General features: G+C 56.8%; 7 non-coding genes and 1 pseudogene across 7 annotated transcripts; all 8 read right to left on the reverse strand.

The window, feature by feature from the left end:
- Window positions 1-878: 878 nt before the first annotated feature.
- Window positions 879-997, reverse strand: LOC145426539 (5S ribosomal RNA). The gene has a single exon (XR_013907249.1). It is a non-coding gene; the product is annotated as a 5S ribosomal RNA (ribosomal RNA).
- A 2,904-nt stretch (window positions 998-3,901) lies between these two features.
- LOC145426690 (5S ribosomal RNA) lies at window positions 3,902-4,020 on the reverse strand. The gene has a single exon (XR_013907401.1). It is a non-coding gene; the product is annotated as a 5S ribosomal RNA (ribosomal RNA).
- Window positions 4,021-5,388: 1,368 nt separating this feature from the next.
- Window positions 5,389-5,507, reverse strand: LOC145426791 (5S ribosomal RNA). The gene has a single exon (XR_013907508.1). It is a non-coding gene; the product is annotated as a 5S ribosomal RNA (ribosomal RNA).
- Window positions 5,508-6,684: 1,177 nt separating this feature from the next.
- Window positions 6,685-6,803, reverse strand: LOC145427053 (5S ribosomal RNA). The gene has a single exon (XR_013907777.1). It is a non-coding gene; the product is annotated as a 5S ribosomal RNA (ribosomal RNA).
- Window positions 6,804-8,019: 1,216 nt separating this feature from the next.
- Window positions 8,020-8,138, reverse strand: LOC145427435 (5S ribosomal RNA; annotated as a pseudogene).
- An 895-nt stretch (window positions 8,139-9,033) lies between these two features.
- On the reverse strand, window positions 9,034-9,152 carry LOC145426616 (5S ribosomal RNA). Its single transcript, XR_013907326.1, has one exon. It is a non-coding gene; the product is annotated as a 5S ribosomal RNA (ribosomal RNA).
- Window positions 9,153-10,525: 1,373 nt separating this feature from the next.
- Window positions 10,526-10,644, reverse strand: LOC145426565 (5S ribosomal RNA). Its single transcript, XR_013907275.1, has one exon. It is a non-coding gene; the product is annotated as a 5S ribosomal RNA (ribosomal RNA).
- Window positions 10,645-11,701: 1,057 nt separating this feature from the next.
- On the reverse strand, window positions 11,702-11,820 carry LOC145427085 (5S ribosomal RNA). The gene has a single exon (XR_013907809.1). It is a non-coding gene; the product is annotated as a 5S ribosomal RNA (ribosomal RNA).
- Window positions 11,821-12,437: the final 617 nt, after the last annotated feature.

Raw genomic sequence — 12,437 nt, forward strand, 5'->3', positions numbered from 1 at the left:
CAATTTATGGATTCAACTGATTAGGTGGCAAGTACCTGAAGTTACGAAGACAATCCTATAACCATACCTGCATGTTTGCATAATACCCTAACCCAAAGGCTCAGTTTAGCATTTATCCAACAGCACAGGCCCTGGATTGTTGAAGATGGCCTCAGGAACCAGAACAGGGCCTGGTGTGTTGTACATGGCCACAGCTAGCAGCACAGGGCCTGGTTTGGTGAAGATGGCCTCGGCCAGAAGCACAGGGCCTGGTGTGATATGAGTGGCCTGAGCAAGAGCCACAGGCCCTGGTGTGGAGTAAGTGGCCTGAGCAAGAGCCACAGGCCCTGGTGTGGTGTAAGTGGCCTGAGCAAGAGCAACAGGCCCTGGTGTGGTGTAATTGGCCTCAATAGCAACTAAGGCCCTGGTGTGGTGTATGTGACCTCAGCCAGCAGCCACAGGCCCTGGTGTGGTGTAAGTGGCCTCAGAAGCAAATAAGGCCGTGGTGTTGTGTATGTGGCCTCAGCCAGCAGCCACAGGCCCTTGGTGTGGTGTAAGTGGCCTCAGCCAGCAGCCACAGGCCCTGGTGTGGTGTGGGTGGCCTCAGCCAGCAGCCACAGGCCCTGGTGTGGTGTAAGTGGCCTCAGCCAGCAGCCACAGGCCCTGGTGTGGTGTAAGTGGCCTCAGCCAGCAGCCACAGGCCCTGATGTGGTGTAAGTGGCCCCAGCCGGTCACTCAGGCCCTGGTGTGGTGTAGGTGGCATCAGCTAGCAGCACAAGACATTGGAAAACAGCCAAAAGCAATGTCGTTAATGTGCCCTCATTAATGGGCAGCTGCTTTTGGTCTTTTAATACACCCCTTCTCTGGATCAAAAGCGATTCAATGACATGAAAATGAAAGGCTTACAGCACCAGGTATTCCCAGGCAGTCTCCCATCCAAGTACTAACCAAGCCCAGCCCTGCTTAGCTTCCGAGATCAGACGAGGTCGGGCGTGCTCAGGGTGGTATGGCCGTAAGCTGCTGGCCCCAGCACAATGTCTCAATTTAAGGATTCAACTGATTAGGTGGCAAGTACCTGAAGTTACGAAGACAATCCTTTAACCATACCTGCATGTTTGCATAATACCCTAACCCAAAGGCTCAGTTTAGCATTTATCTAACAGCACAGGCCCTGGATTGTTGAAGATGGCCTCAGGAACCAGCACAGGTTCTGGTGTGTTGTACATGGCCACAGCTAGCAGCACAGGGCCTGGTTTGGTGAAGATGGCCTCGGCCAGAAGCGCAGGGCCTGGTGTGATGTGAGTGGCCTGAGCAAGAGCCACAGGCCCTGGTGTGGTGTAAGTGGCCTCAGCCAGAAGCCACAGGCACTGGTGTGGTGTAAGTGGCCTCAGCCAGCAGCCACAGGCCCTGGTGTGGTGTAAGTGGCCTCAGCCAGAGCCACAGGCCCTGGTGTGGTGTAAGTGGCCTCAGCCAGTGCCACAGGCCCTGGTGTGGTGTAAGTGGCCTGAGCAAGAGCCACAGACCCTGGTGTGGTGTAATTGGCCTCAATAGCAACTAATGCCCTGGTGAGGTGTAGGTGGCCTCAGCCAGCAGCCACAGGCCCTGGTGTGGTGTAAGTGGCCTCAGCCAGTGCCACAGGCCCTGGTGTGGTGTAAGGGGCCTCAATAGCAACTAATGCCCTGGTGTGGTGTAAGTGGCCTCAGCCAGCAGCCACAGGCACTGGTGTGGTGTAAGTGGCCTCAGCCAGCAGCCACAGGCCCTGGTGTGGTGTAAGTGGCCTCAGCCAGCAGCCACAGGCCCTGGTGTGGTGTAAGTGGCCTGAGCCAGCTGCCACAGGCCCTGGTGTGGTGTAAGTGGCCTCAGCCAGAAGCCACAGGCACTGGTGTGGTGTAAGTGCCCTCAGCCAGCAGCCACAGGCCCTGGTGTGGTGTAAGTGACCTCAGCCAGCAGCCACAGGCCCTGGTGTGGTGTAAGTGGCCTCAGCCAGCAGCCACAGGCCCTGGTGTGGTGTAGGTGGCCTCAGCCAGCAGCCACAGGCCCTGGTGTGGTGTAAGTGGCCTCAACCAGTGCCACAGGCCCTGGTGTGGTGTAAGGGGCCTCAATAGCAACTAATGCCCTGGTGTGGTGTAAGTGGCCTCAGCCAGCAGCCACAGGCACTGGTGTGGTGTAAGTGGCCTCAGCCAGCAGCCACAGGCCCTGGTGTGGTGTAAGTGGCCTCAGCCAGTGCCACAGGCCCTGGTGTGGTGTAAGTGGCCTGAGCAAGAGCCACAGACCCTGGTGTGGTGTAATTGGCCTCAATAGCAACTAAGGCCCTGGTGTGGTGTAAGTGGCCTCAGCCAGAAGCCACAGGCACTGGTGTGGTGTAAGTGGCCTCAGCCAGCAGCCACAGGCCCTGGTGTGGTGTAAGTGGCCTCAGCCAGCAGCCACAGGCCCTGGTGTGGTGTAAGTGGCCTCAGCCAGAGCCACAGGCCCTGGTGTGGTGTAAGTGGCCTGAGCAAGAGCCACAGACCCTGGTGTGGTGTAATTGGCCTCATTAGCAACTAATGCCCTGGTGTGGTGTAGGTGGCCTCAGCCAGGAGCCACAGGCCCTGGTGTGGTGTAAGTGGCCTCAGCCAGCAGCCACAGGCCCTGGTGTGGTGTAAGTGGCCTCAGCCAGTGCCACAGGCCCTGGTGTGGTGTAAGTGGCCTGAGCAAGAGTCACAGACCCTGGTGTGGTGTAATTGGCTTCAATAGCAACTAATGCCCTGGTGTGGTGTAGGTGGCCTCAGCCAGCAGCCACAGGCCCTGGTGTGGTGTAAGTGGCCTCAACCAGTGCCACAGGCCCTGGTGTGGTGTAAGGGGCCTCAATAGCAACTAATGCCCTGGTGTGGTGTAAGTGGCCTCAGCCAGCAGCCACAGGCACTGGTGTGGTGTAAGTGGCCTCAGCCAGCAGCCACAGGCCCTGGTGTGGTGTAAGTGGCCTCAGCCAGTGCCACAGGCCCTGGTGTGGTGTAAGTGGCCTGAGCAAGAGCCACAGACCCTGGTGTGGTGTAATTGGCCTCAATAGCAACTAAGGCCCTGGTGTGGTGTAAGTGGCCTCAGCCAGAAGCCACAGGCACTGGTGTGGTGTAAGTGGCCTCAGCCAGCAGCCACAGGCCCTGGTGTGGTGTAAGTGGCCTCAGCCAGCAGCCACAGGCCCTGGTGTGGTGTAAGTGGCCTCAGCCAGAGCCACAGGCCCTGGTGTGGTGTAAGTGGCCTCAGCCAGTGCCACAGGCCCTGGTGTGGTGTAAGTGGCCTGCGCAAGAGCCACAGACCCTGGTGTGGTGTAATTGGCCTCAATAGCAACTAATGCCCTGGTGTGGTGTAGGTGGCCTCAGCCAGCAGCCACAGGCCCTGGTGTGGTGTAAGTGGCCTCAATAGCAACTAATGCCCTGGTGTGGTGTAAGTGGCCTCAGCCAGCAGCCACAGGCCCTGGTGTGGTGTAAGTGGCCTCAGCCAGCAGCCACAGGCCCTGGTGTGGTGTAAGTGGCCTCAGCCAGCAGCCACAGGCCCTGGTGTGGTGTAAGTGGCCTCAGCCAGTGCCACAGGCCCTGGTGTGGTGTAAGTGGCCTGAGCAAGAGCCACAGACCCTGGTGTGGTGTAATTGGCCTCAATAGCAACTAATGCCCTGGTGTGGTGTAAGTGGCCTCAGCCAGCAGCCACAGGCCCTGGTGTGGTGTAAGTGGCCTCAGCCAGCAGCCACAGGCCCTGATGTGGTGTAAGTGGCCCCAGCCGGTCACTCAGGCCCTGGTGTGGTGTAGGTGGCATCAGCTAGCAGCACAAGACATTGGAAAACAGCCAAAAGCAATGTCGTTAATGTGCCCTCATTAATGGGCAGCTGCTTTTGGTCTTTTAATACACCCCTTCTCTGGATCAAAAGCGGTTCAATGACATGAAAATGAAAGGCTTACAGCACCAGGTATTCCCAGGTAGTCTCCCATCCAAGTACTAACCAAGCCCAGCCCTGCTTAGCTTCCGAGATCAGACGAGTTCGGGCGTGCTCAGGGTGGTATGGCCGTAAGCTGCTGGCCCCAGCAAAATGTCTCAATTTATGGATTCAACTGATTAGGTGGCAAGTACCTGAAGTTACGAAGACAATCCTTTAACCATACCTGCATGTTTGCATAATACCCTAACCCAAAGGCTCAGTTTAGCATTTATCTAACAGCACAGGCCCTGGATTGTTGAAGATGGCCTCAGGAACCAGCACAGGGCCTGGTGTGTTGTACATGGCCACAGCTAGCAGCACAGGGCCTGGTTTGGTGAAGATGGCCTCGGCCAGAAGCGCAGGGCCTGGTGTGATGTGAGTGGCCTGAGCAAGAGCCACAGGCCCTGGTGTGGTCTAAGTGGCCTCAGCCAGAAGCCACAGGCACTGGTGTGGTGTAAGTGGCCTCAGCCAGCAGCCACAGGCCCTGGTGTGGTGTAAGTGGCCTCAGCCAGAAGCCACAGGCACTGGTGTGGTGTAAGTGGCCTCAGCCAGCAGCCACAGGCCCTGGTGTGGTGTAAGTGGCCTCAGCCAGTGCCACAGGCCCTGGTGTGGTGTAAGTGGCCTGAGCAAGAGCCACAGACCCTGGTGTGGTGTAATTGGCCTCAATAGCAACTAATGCCCTGGTGTGGTGTAGGTGGCCTCAGCCAGCAGCCACAGGCCCTGGTGTGGTGTAAGTGGCCTCAATAGCAACTAATGCCCTGGTGTGGTGTAAGTGGCCTCGGCCAGCAGCCACAGGGCCTGGTGTGATAGGAGTGGCCTGAGCAAGAGCCACAGGCCCTGGTGTGGAGTAAGTGGCCTGAGCAAGAGCCACAGGCCCTGGTGTGGTGTAAGTGGCCTCAGCCAGAGCCACAGGCCCTGGTGTGGTGTAAGTGGCCTCAGAAGCAAATAAGGCCGTGGTGTGGTGTAAGTGGCCTCAGCCAGAGCCACAGGCCCTGGTGTGGTGTAAGTGGCCTCAATAGCAACTAAGGCCCTGGTGTGGTGTAAGTGGCCTCATCCAGCAGCCACAGGCCTTGGTGTGGTGTAAGTCGCCTCATCCAGCAGCCACAGGCCCTGGTGTGGTAAAAGTGGCCTGAGCAAGAGCCACAGACCCTGGTGTGGTGTAATTGGCCTCAATAGCAAGTAAGGCCCTGGTGTGGTGTAGGTGGCCTCAGCCAGCAGCCACAGGCCCTGGTGTGGTGTAAGTGGCCTCAGCCAGCAACCACAGGCCCTGATGTGGTGTAAGTGGCCCCAGCCGGTCACTCAGGCCCTGGTGTGGTGTAAGTGGCATCAGCTAGCAGCACAAGACATTGGAAAACAGCCAAAAGCAATGTCGTTAATGTGCCCTCATTAATGGGCAGCTGCTTTTGGTCTTTTAATACACCCCTTCTCTGGATCAAAAGCGGTTCAATGACATGAAAATGAAAGGCTTACAGCACCAGGTATTCCAAGGAAGTCTCCCATCCAAGTACTAACCAAGCCCAGCCCTGCTTAGCTTCCGAGATCAGACGAGGTCGGGCGTGCTCAGGGTGGTATGGCCGTAAGCTGCTGGCCCCAGCACAATGTCTCAATTTATGGATTCAACTGATTAGGTGGCAAGTACCTGAAGTTACGAAGACAATCCTATAACCATACCTGCATGTTTGCATAATACCCTAACCCAAAGGCTCAGTTTAGCATTTATCCAACAGCACAGGCCCTGGATTGTTGAAGATGGCCTCAGGAACCAGAACAGGGCCTGGTGTGTTGTACATGGCCACAGCTAGCAGCACAGGGCCTGGTTTGGTGAAGATGGCCTCGGCCAGAAGCACAGGGCCTGGTGTGATATGAGTGGCCTGAGCAAGAGCCACAGGCCCTGGTGTGGAGTAAGTGGCCTGAGCAAGAGCCACAGGCCCTGGTGTGGTGTAAGTGGCCTGAGCAAGAGCAACAGGCCCTGGTGTGGTGTAATTGGCCTCAATAGCAACTAAGGCCCTGGTGTGGTGTATGTGACCTCAGCCAGCAGCCACAGGCCCTGGTGTGGTGTAAGTGGCCTCAGAAGCAAATAAGGCCGTGGTGTTGTGTATGTGGCCTCAGCCAGCAGCCACAGGCCCTTGGTGTGGTGTAAGTGGCCTCAGCCAGCAGCCACAGGCCCTGGTGTGGTGTGGGTGGCCTCAGCCAGCAGCCACAGGCCCTTGGTGTGGTGTAAGTCGCCTCATCCAGCAGCCACAGGCCCTGATGTGGTGTAAGTGGCCTCAGCCAGAGCCACAGGCCCTGGTGTGGTGTAAGTGGCCTCAGCCAGAGCCACAGGGTCTGGTGTGATATGAGTGGCCTGAGCAAGAGCCACAGGCCCTGGTGTGGTGTAAGTGGCCTCAGCCAGCAGCCACAGGCCCTGGTGTGGTGTGGGTGGCCTCAGCCAGCAGCCACAGGCCCTTGGTGTGGTGTAAGTCGCCTCATCCAGCAGCCACAGGCCCTGATGTGGTGTAAGTGGCCTCAGCCAGAGCCACAGGCCCTGGTGTGGTGTAAGTGGCCTCAGCCAGAGCCACAGGCCCTGATGTGGTGTAAGTGGCCCCAGCCGGTCACTCAGGCCCTGGTGTGGTGTAGGTGGCATCAGCTAGCAGCACAAGACATTGGAAAACAGCCAAAAGCAGTGTCGTTAATGTGCCCTCATTAATGGGCAGCTGCTGTTGGTCTTTTAATACACCCCTTCTCTGGATCAAAAGCGGTTCAATGACATGAAAATGAAAGGCTTACAGCACCAGGTATTCCCAGGCAGTCTCCCATCCAAGTACTAACCAAGCCCAGCCCTTCTTAGCTTCCGAGATCAGACGAGGTCGGGCGTGCTCAGGGTGGTATGGCCGTAAGCTGCTGGCCCCAGCACAATGTCTCAATTTATGGATTCAACTGATTAGGTGGCAAGTACCTGAAGTTACGAAGACAATCCTATAACCATACCTGCATGTTTGCATAATACCCTAACCCAAAGGCTCAGTTTGGCATTTATCTAACAGCACAGGCCCTGGATTGTTGAAGATGGCCTCAGGAACCAGCACAGGGCCTGGTGTGTTGTACATGGCCACAGCAAGCAGCACAGGGCCTGGTTTGGTGAAGATGGCCTCGGCCAGAAGCACAGGGTCTGGTGTGATATGAGTGGCCTGAGCAAGAGCCACAGGCCCTGGTGTGGTGTAAGTGGCCTCAGCCAGCAGCCACAGGCCCTGGTGTGGTGTGGGTGGCCTCAGCCAGCAGCCACAGGCCCTTGTGTGGTGTAAGTGGCCTCAGCCAGCAGCCACAGGCCCTGGTGTGGTGTAAGTGACCTCAGCCAGTGCCACAGGCCCTGGTGTGGTGTAATTGGCCTCAATAGCAACTAAGGCCCTGGTGTTGTGTATGTGGCCTCAGCCAGCAGCCACAGGCCCTGGTGTGGTGTAAGTGGCCTCAATAGCAACTAATGCCCTGGTGTGGTGTAAGTGGCCTCAGCCAGCAGCCACAGGCACTGGTGTGGTGTAAGTGCCCTCAGCCAGCAGCCACAGGCCCTGGTGTGGTGTAAGTGGCATGAGCAAGAGCCACAGGCACTGGTGTGGTGTAAGTGGCCTCAGCCAGAAGCCACAGGCACTGGTGTGGTGTAAGTGCCCTCAGCCAGCAGCCACAGGCCCTGGTGTGGTGTAAGTGGCCTCAGCCAGCAGCCACAGGCCCTGGTGTGGTGTAAGTGGCCTCAGCCAGCAGCCACAGGCCCTGGTGTGGTGTAAGTGGCCTGAGCAAGAGCCACAGACCCTGGTGTGGTGTAATTGGCCTCAATAGCAACTAATGCCCTGGTGTGGTGTAAGTGGCCTCAGCCAGCAGCCACAGGCCCTGGTGTGGTGTAAGTGGCCTCAGCCAGCAGCCACAGGACCTGATGTGGTGTAAGTGGCCCCAGCCGGTCACTCAGGCCCTGGTGTGGTGTAGGTGGCATCAGCTAGCAGCACAAGACATTGGAAAACAGCCAAAAGCAATGTCGTTAATGTGCCCTCATTAATGGGCAGCTGCTTTTGGTCTTTTAATACACCCCTTCTCTGGATCAAAAGCGGTTCAAAGACATGAAAATGAAAGGCTTACAGCACCTGGTATTCCAAGGAAGTCTCCCATCCAAGTACTAACCAAGAACAGCCCTGCTTAGCTTCCGAGATCAGACGTGGTCGGGCATGCTCAGGGTGGTATGGCCCTAAGCTGCTGGCCACAGCACAATGTCTCAATTTATGGATTCAAGTGATTAGGTGGCAAGTACCTGGAGTTACGAAGACAATCCTATAACCATACCTGCATGTTTGCATAATACCCTAACCCAAAGGCTCAGTTTAGCATTTATCCAACAGCACAGGCCCTGGATTGTTGAAGATGGCCTCAGGAACAAGAACAGGGCCTGGTGTGTTGTACATGGTCACAGCTAGCAGCACAGGGCCTGGTTTGGTGAAGATGGCCTCGGCCAGAAGCACAGGGCCTGGTGTGATATGAGTGGCCTGAGCAAGAGCCACAGGCCCTGGTGTGGTGTAAGTGGCCTGAGCAAGAGCCACAGGCCCTGGTGTGGTGTAAGTGGCCTCAGCCAGAGCCACAGGCCCTGGTGTGGTGTAAGTGGCCTCAGAAGCAAATAAGGCCGTGGTGTGGTGTAAGTGGCCTCAGCCAGAGCCACAGGCCCTGGTGTGGTGTAAGTGGCCTCAATAGCAACTAAGGCCCTGGTGTTGTGTAAGTGGCCTCATCCAGCAGCCACAGGCCTTGGTGTGGTGTAAGTCGCCTCATCCAGCAGCCACAGGCCCTGGTGTGGTGTAAGTGGCCTGAGCAAGAGCCACAGACCCTGGTGTGGTGTAATTGGCCTCAATAGCAAGTAAGGCCCTGGTGTGGTGTAGGTGGCCTCAGCCAGCAGCCACAGGCCCTGGTGTGGTGTAAGTGGCCCCAGCCGGTCACTCTGGCCCTGGTGTGGTGTAAGTGGCATCAGCTAGCAGCACAAGACATTGGAAAACAGCCAAAAGCAATGTCGTTAATGTGCCCTCATTAATGGGCAGCTGCTTTTGGTCTTTTAATACACCCCTTCTCTGGATCAAAAGCGGTTCAATGACATGAAAATGAAAGGCTTACAGCACTAGGTATTCCAAGGAAGTCTCCCATCCAAGTACTAACCAAGCCCAGCCCTGCTTAGCTTCCGAGATCAGACGAGGTCGGGCGTGCTCAGGGTGGTATGGCCGTAAGCTGCTGGCCCCAGCACAATGTCTCAATTTATGGATTCAACTGATTAGGTGGCAAGTACCTGAAGTTACGAAGACAATCCTATAACCATACCTGCATGTTTGCATAATACCCTAACCCAAAGGCTCAGTTTAGCATTTATCCAACAGCACAGGCCCTGGATTGTTGAAGATGGCCTCAGGAACCAGAACAGGGCCTGGTGTGTTGTACATGGCCACAGCTAGCAGCACAGGGCCTGGTTTGGTGAAGATGGCCTCGGCCAGAAGCACAGGGCCTGGTGTGATATGAGTGGCCTGAGCAAGAGCCACAGGCCCTGGTGTGGAGTAAGTGGCCTGAGCAAGAGCCACAGGCCCTGGTGTGGTGTAAGTGGCCTGAGCAAGAGCAACAGGCCCTGGTGTGGTGTAATTGGCCTCAATAGCAACTAAGGCCCTGGTGTGGTGTATGTGGCCTCAGCCAGCAGCCACAGGCCCTGGTGTGGTGTAAGTGGCCTCAGAAGCAAAAAAGGCCATGGTGTTGTGTATGTGGCCTCAGCCAGCAGCCACAGGCCCTTGGTGTGGTGTAAGTGGCCTCAGCCAGCAGCCACAGGCCCTGGTGTGGTGTAGGTGGCCTCAGCCAGCAGCCACAGGCCCTTGGTGTGGTGTAAGTCGCCTCATCCAGCAGCCACAGGCCCTGATGTGGTGTAAGTGGCCTCAGCCAGAGCCACAGGCCCTGGTGTGGTGTAAGTGGCCTCAGCCAGAGCCACAGGGTCTGGTGTGATATGAGTGGCCTGAGCAAGAGCCACAGGCCCTGGTGTGGTGTAAGTGGCCTCAGCCAGCAGCCACAGGCCCTGGTGTGGTGTGGGTGGCCTCAGCCAGCAGCCACAGGCCCTTGGTGTGGTGTAAGTCGCCTCATCCAGCAGCCACAGGCCCTGATGTGGTGTAAGTGGCCTCAGCCAGAACCACAGGCCCTGGTGTAGTGTAAGTGGCCTCAGCCAGTGCCACAGGCCCTGGTGTGGTGTAAGTGGCCTGAGCAAGAGCCACAGACCCTGGTGTGGTGTAATTGGCCTCAATAGCAACTAATGCCCTGGTGTGGTGTAGGTGGCCTCAGCCAGCAGCCACAGGCCCTGGTGTGGTGTAAGTGGCCTCAGCCAGCAGCCACAGGCCCTGGTGTGGTGTAAGTGGCCTCAGCCAGAGCCACAGGCCCTGATGTGGTGTAAGTGGCCCCAGCCGGTCACTCAGGCCCTGGTGTGGTGTAGGTGGCATCAGCTAGCAGCACAAGACATTGGAAAAAAGCCAAAAGCAGTGTCGTTAATGTGCCCTCATTAATGGGCAGCTGCTTTTGGTCTTTTAATACACCCCTTCTCTGGATCAAAAGCAGTTCAATGACATGAAAATGAAAGGCTTACAGCACCAGGTATTCCCAGGCAGTCTCCCATCCAGGTACTAACCAAGCCCAGCCCTGCTTAGCTTCCGAGATCAGACGAGGTCGGGCGTGCTCAGGGTGGTATGGCCGTAAGCTGCTGGCCCCAGCACAATGTCTCAATTTATGGATTCAAGTGATTAGGTGGCAAGTACCTGAAGTTACGAAGACAATCCTATAACCATAACTGCATGTTTGCATAATACCCTAACCCAAAGGCTCAGTTTGGCATTTATCCAACAGCACAGGCCCTGGATTGTTGAAGATGGCTTCTGGAACCAGCACAGGGCCTGGTGTGTTGTACATGGCCACAGCTAGCAGCACAGGGCCTGGTTGGGTGAAGATGGCCTCGGCCAGAAGCACAGGGTCTGGTGTGATATGAGTGGCCTGAGCAAGAGCCACAGGCCCTGGTGTGGTGTAAGTGGCCTCAGCCAGCAGCCACAGGCCCTGGTGTGGTGTAAGTGGCCTCAGCCAGCAGCCACAGGCCCTGGTGTGGTGTAATTGGCCTCAATAGCAACTAAGGCCCTGGTGTGGTGTATGTGGCCTCAGCCAGCAGCCACAGGCCCTGGTGTGGTGTACATGGCCACAGCCAGCAGCCACAGGCCCTGGTGTGGTGTAAGTGGCCTCAATAGCAACTAAGGCCCTGGTGTGGTGTAAGTGGCCTCAGCCAGCAGCCACAGGCCTTGGTGTGGTGTAAGTCGCCTCATCCAGCAGCCACAGGCCCTGGTGTGGTGTAAGTGGCCTCAGCCAGCAGCCACAGGCCCTGGTGTGGTGTAAGTGGCCTCAGCCAGTGCCACAGGCCCTGGTGTGGTGTAAGTGGCCTGAGCAAGAGCCACAGACCCTGGTGTGGTGTAATTGGCCTCAATAGCAACTAATGCCCTGGTGTGGTGTAAGTGGCCTCAGCCAGCAGCCACAGGCCCTGGTGTGGTGTAAGTGGCCTCAGCCAGCAGCCACAGGCCCTGATGTGGTGTAAGTGGCCCCAGCCGGTCACTCAGGCCCTGGTGTGGTGTAGGTGGCATCAGCTAGCAGCACAAGACATTGGAAAACAGCCAAAAGCAGTGTCGTTAATGTGCCCTCATTAATGGGCAGCTTCTTTTGGTCTTTTAATACACCCCTTCTCTGGATCAAAAGCGGTTCAATGACATGAAAAAGAAAGGCTTACAGCACCAGGTATTCCCAGGTAGTCTCCCATCCAAGTACTAACCAAGCCCAGCCATGCTTATCTTCCGAGATCAGACGAGGTCGGGCGTGCTCAGGGTGGTATGGCCGTAAGCTGCTGGCCCCAGCACAATGTCTCAATTTATGGATTCAACTGATTAGGTGGCAAGTACCTGAAGTTACGAAGACAATCCTTTAACCATACCTGCATGTTTGCATAATACCCTAACCCAAAGGCTCAGTTTAGCATTTATCTAACAGCACAGGCCCTGGATTGTTGAAGATGGCCTCAGGAACAAGCACAGGGCCTGGTGTGTTGTACATGGCCACAGCAAGAAGCACAGGGCCTGGTTTGGTGAAGATGGCCTCGGCCAGAAGCACAGGGCCTGGTGTGATATGAGTGGCCTGAGCAAGAGCCACAGGCCCTGGTGTGGTGTAAGTGGCCTGAGCAAGAGCCACAGGCCCTGGTGTGGTGTAAGTGGTCTCAGCCAGCAGCCACAGGCCCTGGTGTGGTGTAGGTGGCCTCAGCCAGCAGCCACAGGCCCTTGTGTGGTGTAAGTGGCCTCAGCCAGCAGCCACAGGCCCTGGTGTGGTGTAAGTGGCCTGAGCAAGAGCCACAGACCCTGGTGTGGTGTAATTGGCCTCAATAGCAACTAAGGCCCTGGTGTGGTGTAGGTGGCCTCAGCCAGCAGCCACAGGCCTTGGTGTGGTGTAAGTGGCCTCAGCCAGAGCC

This window comes from Astatotilapia calliptera, chromosome 3 (assembly GCF_964374335.1).
Source record: "Astatotilapia calliptera chromosome 3, fAstCal68.1, whole genome shotgun sequence".
In the NCBI taxonomy this organism is placed as follows: Eukaryota; Metazoa; Chordata; class Actinopteri; order Cichliformes; family Cichlidae; genus Astatotilapia; species Astatotilapia calliptera.